This window comes from Primulina tabacum, chromosome 1, assembly GCF_025594145.1.
Source record: "Primulina tabacum isolate GXHZ01 chromosome 1, ASM2559414v2, whole genome shotgun sequence".
NCBI lineage: Eukaryota > Viridiplantae > Streptophyta > Magnoliopsida > Lamiales > Gesneriaceae > Primulina > Primulina tabacum.
Genome location: NC_134550.1, coordinates 22,350,779 through 22,365,195, shown reverse-complemented (window position 1 = coordinate 22,365,195; position 14,417 = coordinate 22,350,779).

The window sequence follows — 14,417 nt, the reverse complement described above, 5'->3', positions numbered from 1 at the left end:
ACAGACATCAATTACAAATCATAACTCATATCCGATACAATCTGTAATTCATTCATAATCCAAATCTGTCCGATTTCAAATCAATATAATCAGAAAATCATAACAATTCCATAATCAGTCTGTTTCTCAATCTGACTTCGATTCTACGATATCTAACATGTCAAGAACATCATATATGAATCCTATTTGATTCTGACAATGTCATAATTTCAAGACATATCAAAATGTAACAAAACTTACGTCCAGTGGTAGCCTGCGTCGATAGGAACACAGTACTGAAGTCGGATTCAAAATATAAAGGCGTAAGGATTTTTTTACAACTCTCCGAAGCCTTCTTCAAGAAATTCTCTCGTTTCTTCCCCTTTGCCGATTCTGAGGAAATTTGATACATTATATATATATATATATATATTGCATGTAATGGACGTGTGGCTCATCCTTTGCAAAACACGTCTCGCGCATATGCGCGACATCACTCGCCGTATATGCGCGAGACCATATGTCTCGGCGCGTCCTCTGCACAGCACCTCGCGCATATGCGCGCCCTTACTCGGCGCATATGCGCGAGGCCTTTGTTCATTTTACCCAACTCTCGGGTACCCTCGCGCATGTGCGCGGATACACGTCGCGCATATGCGCGAGGTTCTCTGGACATCTCGCGCATGTGCGCGCTCCCCGTCGCACATATGCACCCACTTCTCTGGAGTTGACTTTAAACCCTCGCACAGCTCGCGCATATGCGCGCAACACACCGCGCATATGCGCGAGACCCTCTGCCCGTTTCGCGCATGTGGGCGTCTCATGTCGCGCATGTACGCGAAAGGCACTGTCCTCGCAATTACATCTTTTCATGCTGAATCAAATCGTGTCCCGATTAATCCTCTCATAATCATATCAAATTATAAATCAATAATTACAGATTACTAGGATTAAATTCTCGGGCATTACAAAAACTAGGTGAATGCAGGGATGCAAATGCAACTATTACAAGAGCTTCCAATATTTTACATGTCTTCATCTTGTTCATCGGGCCCACCATCTTCCAGTCTTGATCTCCCACTAATAATTACATTTAAATAGTCATGACACATAAGGGATATATCTCATGGGTCAACACATTGGTCAAGGCTCTCGATCATCATTCAAGCATTTAATATCAAATATTAACTTCAATTTAATTAAAAAAATTTAATTAATTGATAAATCATATATCTAATAATTTTATTACTAACCACCACAATTATTAAAGAATTTAATAAATTAAATAATCACTTTATTTAATTTTCAATTAAATCAATAATAATTGATTTTTTGTAAAACACATTTTAACATAAATAATTAAAATCATATTCTAATTATTTATTTTACCAGAAAAATTATTAATTTTCCAAAAGAAAAATTAAACCAATTTTCAAAAATATCAATTATACCCAAAAATTTGAAAAATCAGAAAATTGTACCCTAAGCCCAAACAATTCAAGCCCATCATCCAGCACGGTTCCCGAGACACTCCCGGGAAGCCACCCGTGCTGCCCGCCTGCTGCCTGAATGTTTCGAGCAATGGCGGGTCTCCTGTGCGCGGAGGTGCGCGGAGGGCACGCACAGGCACGCGCGGCTCCGTGCGCAGCGTTCAGACGCTCCGCACGCTGCGTAGCACGACGCGCTTGTCTCTGTGAGCATTCTGCCCGGAACAGTTCCGGGCATATCCGAAATTTTTTTTATTATTTTTTTTCTGAAAAAATTAATTTTTATGGTGCTACAATTTTCTGAAAAATTTTCTTGTGTTGCTAGAAACAAATTATTCAATATCAAAACCATACGATTTTGAAAAACCTTTGCTCTAATACTACTGTTGGATCTCGGTTTAGTACTTAACCAAACGCAGCAGAAGTTTTAAAATTTTTATTTTATTTTGACAATCAAAATATATTTTTTTGAACACTTGTATGGTTTTATAATCAAACATATATAGGATGTTTAGTAATATATCTTTAGAGAATTAATTCACTTGACTCCAACTATTCCTGTGTTTGCGGATATAGCTCTTGTTGAAAATCCCTACGAAATTTATTCAATTTTTTAATCAGGTCCAGGACTAGATCGTTTTTTCCTCTTCCAAATTGCACTAGAAAATTTGGATGAAATTTTAACGTTGGAGAGAAAAATAAGAGAGACGGCTCAACCCTCTTTCCAAAAGGAAAGGGCCGAAAATTTGAGGAGAATGGAGGCCAAATTTTCGAAAATTGTGAGGTTGGAGACTTGGTTTATGGCTTGATTACTCCTATTTATAATTAAGCCATGACCTTGACACATGTAATTAACATTAATGGGCTTGATTAATTAATTGGGCTAGTCCTAATTAGTTTATTTAATTAATCAAAGTCAATTAAGAAACTTTAATTATTTAGTATGTTGAACTTGTACTCCTAAAAGCTATTAAACATACTTCCCACCAATTTTAATTTAACATTTATTAAATTCAACTTTTACGTTTAATAAATTAAATCCATTAGAAATTCAACATTTGAATTTATTATTTAAATTATAAATTAAACTCCTTGAATTTAATCACCACCAAAATTTAATATTTAATAAACTCAACTTTTGAGTTTAATAAATAAAATTATCAAATTTTATATATTCAACTTTTTAAATTTATTCTCTCAAAATTTAATTATCATAAATTCAACTGCTTGAATTTACTATATCATAACTTAAATTCAACTTCTTGAATTTATTCTCTCAACGGGAACAAATGATCTAGTGCTTGTGTGACCCTCAATAGTTCAGGGATACAGCTAGCCGTGGGTTCACAACTCTTTGTGATTCAGGACATAATCCTTTATTCGGGCTTACCCTAATTTGCCCCATTCTTTGCATCAATAATTGATCACAAGAATGTCAGATATCATGTTTCTGATTAAACTCATCGAATCATGGTAAGAGCGTCTAGTAGCATCGCCCCATGATTTCCTAGGTATCACTGATAGTGCCTGCAAGAACCAGTCGATCATGATTATCGTACAGTACGGTCCCTTCATCTCATATATCCTGATCGAATCTGCAACCATTGGTTTATCGAGGGTTGCTTAATAATTCGATAACTATGTGATACATATAAATAGTGGCATCGCATGTAACATTGGAGAACTCCCTCTCCAATGTACATCTCATACTCTGGCCAGAGATTCCACGCACTATTATTTCATCAGATCACATAGGATATCCACACCCGTAGGTGAGCGGTAAATCCCCGACAATAATGCACTGGCTCCTATATGTGTCGGAAGTGCACCCAACCTCGCCACCTGATTACTCTCCTAGAGTCGGTAAACGAGTCAAAGCATAGCCCTAGCATATAGAGCCTCGGTGTTGTCCCGGGTCGTAAGGACTAATGGTGTACAATCATAACCACAGACTTATCCTCTCGATGAATGATAACCATTTGGAAAGTCCGACGGAGGGTTGTTCGGTATAATCATCATATGACTATTCATCTGCATGTTTGGACATCTCTATGCCCTTATCAAGAAACGCAGTACACGAAATCATAGATGCTAGTCTCGAGCTCAAGCAACCTTTATCCATGTTTTAGACGGCTGAATCTACTAGGAACGAATTTAGATCATACAGTGTTTACAAAGGAGTTGCAACATCGAATTATGATTCATTTGTATTAAAGTATAATCAAGGTCTTTATCTATGTTTGATAACAAGGGTATACAGATAAAGAAATAACAAACAATGAAATAATGAATTATATTAAAATAAAGATTGTTTATTACATCTGAGTCAATAAAATCCCTGACCAAAAGTTGGCTTGCAGGACATCTACTCTAACAAACCATTGATTCCCACTGACCACAGAACACGAGAATCAACAGGATGGAATTTATCCTGTTCCATGGAGTAGAATCAATCCCTCAGTCAGTAACTATATATTAGTCACCAATTAGAGCCCGTGGTCTATGCTTTAAAATGTATAAAGACATTCATGTCTGCGTAAAAGCTCGGACAAAAGCCATGATTGCCATTAAAGTAGAAGCATGTCAATAATAACTAGTGTAAAAAACCACCTTGTTTTTCAAAGAAATTTTCTTTTTTGTTATAAGGCTCACCAGACATGTTGGTGGACAATCAGGCACTACCTTGGGCCATTTGAATTGTTTGTAAGAAAAAAATTGGAGGAAAAACATGCACACTAGGTGCTGAAAACTCACTTGAGCAACTTTTCAAGGCATTTGGCTCTTAATTTTTTGCTAGGTCCGCCATACATTGAAATAAGATCCTGGAACTCAGAATAAACACTTCGACAATATAATTCCTCTTTTTCCAGATAATACAGAACAGAGCTCACTGATGATGAGACTTCGAATTTCAGAATTTATCTGGCATTAGATTAAATGTAAGAATCCAAAAAACGGAGACAACGAGTGATTGTTAGCAATAACAATAGGGTATCGATACATCATTTAGATCTTGTATGCATGTTTTAACTACAAAGCACAGCCAAAGTGAACTATTGAACTGGAAGGTTTCAATAATTCGTTCAGATGAAAAAAAAATTCCCACGACATTGATTTCTCCAGTAAACAAGATTTCATAACATGGAAGCAATAATGAGAAAATTCAGGAAGTATCAAATAATTGATACAGAAAGTAATGAGATTGGATAGCCCAAGATATAATCGTATGTTATAAGTTACCGTTGTTCAAGATAAAACAATAAAATTTGATTGAAGGAAACAGAAAATGTAACTTTATCTAATGTGGGGACCCGGACGCTAATTCATTCCTTAATCGTCTTTAGGAATAATTCAAACAATTATAATAAACAGGGTCTAACTTTTTTTTTTTTTTAAATACAAAGCGGAAACGTAATGTAATTCAATTCAAATTACATATTAAACATAAACATACAAATCTTGTATTATATACAAGAATTCAACTATGTTCAACTATAAATCAGTGCTGAATCCTAAGTTGCTTCGAAGCCCGGATCTTCACGCTATCTAGTCCAGCCTCGTTCTCTTCTTGACCCTGATCCTATCCCACCTGTTGCCATGCACACATACAAACAAGACAACAGCCGGATAACTCCGGTGAGAATGTACTCCGGTGAGAATTACATTCTCAGTATAAATCATGTATACATGCACTCATAAAAACAATATAAAAGCATATAACAGATATTTCTAACATGTATTCAGATCAGAATATAAATCCATATCAAGAATAAATCCTATTCTAAACATGTACCATCATCAGGAACATAATTCATCATGTACCCTATTCAGTAACATAATCAACATAACTCGATATAAACTGTCAATTAGACTCATGACTTCACATTTAAGACTAGACTCAATCTTAGTCTAGGGATCCCGGTTTCCAGAAGTTGGCATTCCCATATCGACCAACAGTAATAGAAAAGACTACAGTTCTATCCACGTCGATAGGGTATCGATCACCAGTAATAGAAGAAGCTCTGATTCTATCCACATCGATATAGTATCGATCACCAGTAATAGAAGAAACTCCGATTCTATCCACATCGATATGATATCGATCATCAGTAATAGAAGAGTTACGATTCTATCCACATCGATACAGTACCGATCACCAGTAATAGAAAAAGCCACATTTCTATCCACATCGATAGCCAATCATCCGGTGACAGACTTTGGCACTATCGCCAATACACGATCTTGTGACATCGTGCAATGTGCCCGTGGCGATCCCACCACTATCAGGCACTTCTGTCACAAGATTACTCGTCTAATACCTGCTGTCTATAAATCAAGAGAACAAGTACATCAATCAAATCAATACAATAAGGTAAAGTATGTGATTTAGGGAAACTCGAGCCAAACCTCACTCGAGTTGTGCAATCCCAACTCAACATTAATTTATACCTTTATCTTCTCGCTCTGACGAAGACAAAGTCCTGAATTCAACTCTGTCCATTCTCAATCTGGTAATAACAATACCGAACAGACACAATATCAATATATAACTCAATTCAGAACATGTTCTGATCAATACTCAAATCAACATACTATCTGATCAATGTCAATCGACATACAGTACAACAATACAATCTCAGTCAATCGTAAATCTGATCAATATCAATCTACTGAGGTTTCGACGACATAACAATACACTCTCGATAACCCCGTCAATTCCAACACCACAGATATAATACCAGAACTCATAATCAATATCGGTGCAACTCATAATTTCAATCACAATACAAATCTGATATCGAATCTCAGTCAAATCGATTCTGAAAATCATAACAATTACAGAAATAGTCTGCTCTTTAATCTGACTTCAATTATACGATGCCTACTGTATCAGAAACACTATATATGATTCCTATTCAATTCTGACAATATCATAATTTCAAATCATATCAAACGTAACAAAACTTACGTCCTGTAGAAGCCTGCGTCGATAGGAACACAGTACTAAAGTCATATTCAATATCAGACGGACGGATCGCAATATAAAGGCGTAAGGATTTTCGTAGGATTTTCTCGAGCTTTCTCTTTCTTCGTTTTTGCCAAATTCTGAAGGATATATGTATATATATATCCTAATGTATGTCTAAGCTACGTGTCTTCTTTTCACATATTTCAGGCGGCGCTCGGGCGGTCCAGAATTACCGCACGGGCGCGGGATATTCTGCCCAAATATTTCCGGATTGCGCATTGGCGCTCGGGCGGTCACAAACTACCGTCCGGGCGCTGCACCTTCTGCCCGAGCACTTAACTTGTTATGCACTGGCGCTCGGGCGGTCAAAAACTACTGCTCTGGCGCCAGACTCTCTGTCCAAAATCCATTCTTGTGATGCATTGGCGCTCGGACGGCTCTTTTCTACTGCTCGGGCGCCAACAGTTCTGTACAAAATATGCACCCTTTATATGCTTTGGCCAATCTGGTCTCAGAATAGCCCGTCTATAATCATATCAGTTCATAATCAATAATCTCATATTAACAGAATCAAAATCTCGGGCATTACATTTCTCCCCCTCTAAGATATGATTTCGTCCCCGAAATCACAAGCAATCAATTCATATCAGAAGAAATGTATACTAGAGGTTACTTCAGAAAATTCATTCTATCAAACCATTCTGATAAAATTACTTGCAAATACTGGCTATACAACATCCGTATATACCAATCAACAGCTCATACCAAAGCACTATCATCAGCTGTTATCAAATTCAATCTCAGATATCACCGTAATATCATTCCCATTCAGCAAAAATCTGCAGTACTCACTGTACAATGTCTCGTCTGTAGCTATCTCAATACTCGTTTGATAGCTATCATTATACCATAATTCATAAAGTGACAAGACATCAGGTCACTAGTGCTAAAATCAGCACTACAGTTCCTGGATATCCTCCAGTATCTAGATAGTTCGCTCCGACTATCCGTCAATCTATAAACCATAAATAAAAAATCATGCTATACATTCTGCCAACAGTACTAAATCAACCAAAAATTACGGTATGATATAATTAACTCTGGCATTCAATACCATCTGACCCCTTTTCTGACATACCTCTCAGTCGTCTTGTCATATCTGTACGTCATCATGTACATTATACATATGCCGATTTGAACAATCGTTCAATCATAACCCCATCCTGGTACATTCTTGGCACGATTTCGGTAAGTCTATCACCAGATCCATAGAATTGTACTCCTATTTCTATTCAGGGATCAATAATCTGTATATTCAATTTCCTGGTTTCTATCTTCCTGTCTTCATCTGTCAGCGATTTAGACATTTCAATACAAATTCTGACATAACTGATTTCATTTGTTTACATCAAAACTGTCCGTTCGAATTATTACACATTTCTTGTTACCAGAATAATACTGAATCTATTACTGTGTGCATCAGACAATACCTGTCATTTCAAATTCGAAATATCTGGGATAAACTAATCAGCTAGTTATATAAACTAAAATATTACCTACCTGGTATTCTAATCGACGCACTGTTCTGACTATCGAAATCAAGTTCTGAACAGTCTTATCAAACTTCTGAATACGGATATCAAGGAATTCAAAATCGAGAATCCTTACCGTATATCATTCATTCTTTGGTCATTTCAGGTCCGAATCTTACCATCTCCTGGCAAGAATCTATAATAGTTCTGTACTTGTTAGCATATCAATATCAGTAATGTAGTCAGAATCAGACAACACAAGTACAACACAATCTAATTCAATCACATTCCTTTTTACTGTAGTATACAATATATCACAGAATTTACTGATATCAATTCCTCTCCCCAAAAGGTACAAAGATCAATACTACAGTAATACAGACCCAATAGGTATAACATATATCAATGCAACTCAGTCAAAGATAATCGTAGGGAATGCATTAGTATATATCAATACATATGCAATATAATCATAAAAGATTATTACCTGCCACTATATCATTACGTGTGTCCTGGGTCTGTTCCTCGATCACTACCACCAGATGATTCTGCTCCCTGAAATCTTCGGGAACCTCTCTGCGGACAGACTTTACCAAAGTGTCCTGGTTGTCGACAAACATGACAACTACCAAGTACACCTCGGCATTGTTCTGTGGGATGACTTCCTCCACAGGTTCTACAATAAACTCCGGTGTAACTCGGGCTAGAACAGCTGGAGCTAGTAGAACCGCTCCCTAGCTTCTTGAACTGTTTCTTTAGAGCTTTCAATAAATCTTGCTTCCTACTCGTACTGCCACTATCCAATCGGAGAGGGGATTGTTGTGTCTGGGGTTGCATTGCACACAATCTTTCTTGTTGTCTAATCAGACTCGCCTAAGCTATTTTTGCTTTATTCAAAGTATCAGCAAAATGGTAGGGTTGCTGCATATTTATCAATGCAATTATCTCTGAATTCAATCCTTTGATGAACTGCTCAGCTACAGCTTCATCATTCCTAGCTATCCGAGGAACAAAACGCAGTAAAGTGGAGAATTTAGCAACATATTCTTCAATATTCAGTTGGCCCTGTCTCAAATTCTCAAACTCTGCTCTCTTGTCCTCTCGGTACGATCCTGAGAAGAATCTTCGATAAAATTCAGCTTTAAAGACTTCCCATGTAATCACCGTACCCCGCTGTTCTAATAATCTTTTGGTTGTAATCCACCAACTCCTAGCGACCTCGTGTAACTGATTGGGCACCAGTTTAATTCTCCGTTCATTTGGATAATCAAGTGAATCAAACAGTATCTCTATGTCATCTAACCAATTCTCACAATCTTCAGACGTCTCAAAACCCCTCAGTATTGGCGGCTGAAATGACTGAAACTATTGCAACTGTGTTTCCATCGGAGTTTCTGATATATCTATCTGATCAGTCGAAGTACTACCCCTTTCCGGAATTCTTCGAGGAGGTATATCTGATCACCACAAGGGTTAGCAATCACAGGAGATAAGTCCATCTCAGTCCCTTCCTGATCAGCTTACCTCTGATCAAGAATTGGTTCTGATTCATTTTCAAATCAGACATATTACCAAATCAATTCAGATATTCAGGTAATCATGTAATTAAAAGCAGTAAACATAATAGCATGCTAGCATACACAATGTAAGTCAACATTATAATAAGTCACCTGCTAGCAATCACATGCAGGATAGAAAACACATTCTACCCCGCTCACTCTCTTCTATCTCAATTTCAAGAACCTACAGTTCTAGAACCTACTGTTCTGGAACCTAATGCTCTGATACCACCTGTTGTGGGGACCCGGACGCTAATTCATTCCTTAATCGTCTTTAGGAATAATTCAAACAATTATAATAAACAGGGTCTAACTTTTTTTTTTAAATACAAAGCGGAAACGTAATGTAATTCAATTCAAATTACATATTAAACATAAACATACAAATCTTGTATTATCTACAAGAATTCAACTAGGTTCAACTATAAATCAGTGTTGAATCCTAAGTTGCTTCGAAGCCCGGATCTCCACGCTATCTAGTCCAGCCTCGTTCTCTTCTTGACCCTGATCCTATCCCACCTGTTGCCATGCACACATACAAACAAGACAACAGCCGGATAACTCCGGTGAGAATTACATTCTCAATATAAATCATGTATACATGCACTCATAAAAACAATATAAAAGCATATAACAGATATTTCTAACATGTATTCAGATCAGAATATAAATCTATATCAAGAATAAATCCTATTCTAAACATGTACCATCATCAGGAACATAATTCATCATGTACCCTATTCAGGAACATAATCAACATAACTCGATATAAACTATCAATTAGACTCATGACTTCACATTTAAGACTAGACTCAATCCTAGTCTAGGGATCCCGGTTTCCAGAAGTTGGCATTCCCATATCGACCAACAGTAATAGAAAAGACTTCAGTTCTATCCACGTCGATAGGGTATCGATCACCAGTAATAGAAGAAGCTCTGATTCTATCCACATCGATATAGTATCGATCACCAGTAATAGAAGAAACTCCGATTCTATCCACATCGATATGATATCGATCATCAGTATTAGAAGAGTTACGATTCTATCCACATCGATACAGTACCGATCACCAGTAATAGAAAAAGCCACATTTCTATCCACATCGATAGCCAATCATCCGGTGACAGACTTTGGCACTATCGCCAATACACGATCTTGTGACATCGTGCAATGTGCCCGTGGCGATCCCACCACTATCAGGCACTTCTGTCACAAGATTACTCGTCTAATACCTGCTGTCTATAAATCAAGAGAACAAGTACATCAATCAAATCAATACAATAAGGTAAAGTTTGTGATTTAGGGAAACTCGAGCCAAACCTCACTCGAGTTGTGCAATCCCAACTCCACATTAATTTATACCTTTATCTTCTCGCTCTGACGAAGACGAAGTCCTGAATTCAACTCTGTCCATTCTCAATCTGGTAATAACAATACCGAACAGACACAATATCAATATATAACTCAATTCAGAACATGTTCTGATCAATACTCAAATCAACATACTATCTGATCAATGTCAATCGACATACAGTACAACAATACAATCTCAGTCAATCGTAAATCTGATCAATATCAATCTACTGAGGTTTCGACGACATAACAATACACTCTCGATAACCCGTCAATTCCAACACCACAGATATAATACCAGAACTCATAATCAATATCGGTACAACTCATAATTTCAATCACAATACAAATCTGATATCGAATCTCAGTCAAATCGATTCTGAAAATCATAACAATTACAGAAATAGTCTGCTCTTTAATCTGACTTCAATTATACGATGCCTACTGTATCAGAAACACTATATATGATTCCTATTCAATTCTGACAATATCATAATTTCAAATCAATCAAACGTAACAAAACTTACGTCCTGTAGAAGCCTGCGTCGATAGGAACACAGTACTAAAGTCATATTCAATATCAGACGGACGGATCGCAATATAAAGGCGTAAGGATTTTCGTAGGATTTTCTCGAGCTTCCTCTTTCTTCGTTTTTGCCAAATTCTGAAGGATATATGTATATATATATCCTAATGTATGTATAATCTACGTGTCTTCTTTTCACATATTTCAGGCGGCGCTCGGGCGGTCCAGAATTACCGCACGGGCGCGGGATGTTCTGCCCAAATATTTCCGGATTGCGCATTGACGCTCGGGCGGTCACAAACTACCGCCCGGGCGCTGCACCTTCTGCCCGAGCACTTAACTTGTTATGCACTGGCGCTCGGGCGGTCAAAAACTACCGCTCGGGCGCCAGACTCTCTGTCCAAAATCCATTCTTGTGATGCATTGGCGCTCGGGCGCCAACAGTTCTGTACAAAATATGCACCCTTCATATGCTTTGGCCAATCTGGTCTCAGAATAGCCCGTCTATAATCATATCAGTTCATAATCAATAATCTCAGATTAACAGAATCAAAATCTCGGGCAATACATATAAGCCCTGTAATTTGAGATTTAATAATTTATCATATGCTCTTTTGTGAAAATAAGGTGCAAGAAACATATTTCTAGTTTCAAATTGACTTTATTAGGATTTAAATGCACTCATTGTTAGAGTAGATGTCCTGCAAGCCAACTGTTGGCCAGAGATTTTATCTACTCAGTTGTAATAAACAATCTTTATTTTAATATAATTCATTATTTCTTGGTTTGTTATTTCTTTATCTGTATACCCATGTTATCAAATATAGATAAAGACATTGATTATACTTTAATACAAATGAATCCTAATTCGATGTTGAAACTCGTTTGTAAACACTGTATGATCTAAATTCGTTCCTAGTCGATTCAGCCGCCTAAAACATGGATAAAGATCGCTTGACCTCGAGACTAGCATCTGTAATGTCGTGTACTGCGTTTCTTGGTAAGGGCATAGAGATGTCCAAACTTGCAGATGTGTAGTAATATGATGATTATACCGAACTACCCTCACTCTGACTTTCCAAGTGGTTATCATTCATCGAGAGGATAAGTCTGTGGTTATGATTGTGCACCATTAGTCGTTACGACCCGGGACAACATTGAGACTCTATATGCTAGGGCTGTGCTTTGACTCGTTTACCAACTCCAGGAGAGTCATCAGGTGGCGAGGTTGGGTACATTTGTGACACATATAGGAGCCAGTGCATTGTAGTCGGGGATTCACTGCTCACCTTCGGGTGTGGATATCCTATGTGATCTTATGAAATTATAGTGCGTGGAATCTTTGGCAAGAGTATGAGATGTACATTTGAGAAAGAGTTCTCCAATGCTACATGCGATGCCACTATTAGTCATCGAATTAATATGCAACCCTCGATGAACCAATGGTTGCAGATTCGATTGGGATATATGAGATGAAGGGACCGTACTGTACGCTAATCTTGATCGACTGGTTCTTGCAGGCACTATCAGTGATACCTAGGGAATCATGGGGCGATGCTACTAGATGCTCTTACCATGGTTTCGATGGGTTTAATCAGAAATATGATTTCTAACATTCTCATGCTCAATTTTTGATGCATAGAATGAGGCAAATTAGGGTAAGCCCAAATAAAAGATTATGTCCTGAATCACAAGGATTTGTAAACCCACGGTTAGCTGTATTCCTAAACCATTGAGGGTCACACAAGCATTGGATCATTTGTTCCCATTGAGAGAATAAATTCAAGGAGTTGAATTTATATTATGATATAGTAAATTCAAGGATTTGAATTTGTGATAATTAAATTTTGAGAAAATAAATTCAAGGATTTTGAATTTATGAGATAGTAAATTCAAGAAGTTGAATTTATGAAATTTGACGAGAATAAATTCAAGGAGTTGAATTTATAAAATTTAAGAATTTAATTTATTAAACTCAAAAGTTGAGTTTATTAAATATTAAATTTTTGTAGGTGATAAATTAAAAGAGTTTAATTTAAAATTTAAATATTAAATTCAAATATTGAATTTATAATGAATTTAATTTATTAAACTCAAAAGTTGAGTTTATATTAAATTAAATTAAATTAAATATAGTGAGAAATGTGTTTAATGGGCTTGTAGGAGTACAAGTCCAACATGCTAAATAATTAAAGTTATTAATGGACTTTGATTATTTAAATAAACTAGTTGTACTAGCTCAATTAATTAATCAAGCCTATTAAAGTTAATTATGTGCATTAGGTCATGACTTAATTATAAAAGGTAATAATCAAGCCATAACCCTAGCCTCCACCTTCATGAATTTCGAAAATCACCTCTCCCAAAGCATGAAAATTTCAGCCACTCTCCTTTGAATTGAAGTTTGAGCCGCCTCTCAAATTTCGATCTCCTACGTAAAAATCTCTTCTAATTTTTCTAGTGCAAATTGGAAGAGGAACAAATCTTCTAGTCGTGGACCTGATTAGTTGGATTGAAGGAAAGAGTTCTTGAAGAAATTTCGTAAGGAATTCATCAAAATCTATATCCGCTAACCTCGGAATAGTTAGAGCCGTGTGAATCTTTCACCAAAGGTATAAAAGTTTAAACTCCCTATGAATGTTGAATTGTAAAACCATACGAGTGCTCAAACAAATATCTTGAATTTCGAGATCTAAATTTTTTTAAACTTTCCCTGCGTTTTGGGCACGAGAAAAGCCGAGAGCCGACAGCGGTATCAGAGCCAGGCTTTCTAAATTGTATGGTTTTAAATCATATTGAATAATTTGTTTCTAACCACACAAGAAAATTTTTAGATAATTTTTGCACCATAAAAAAATTTATTTATCCAGAAATCAAAAAAAAAAAATGAGGCTTGCCGGAACTATTCTGGGTGCACACAGTGGCGCGCGCGCTCAGTGCTGAACGTCTGCACAGCGCTCAATGGCTGCGCGCAGTGCGGCCTGCAGAATGTCTGCACGCTGCGCGCCCGC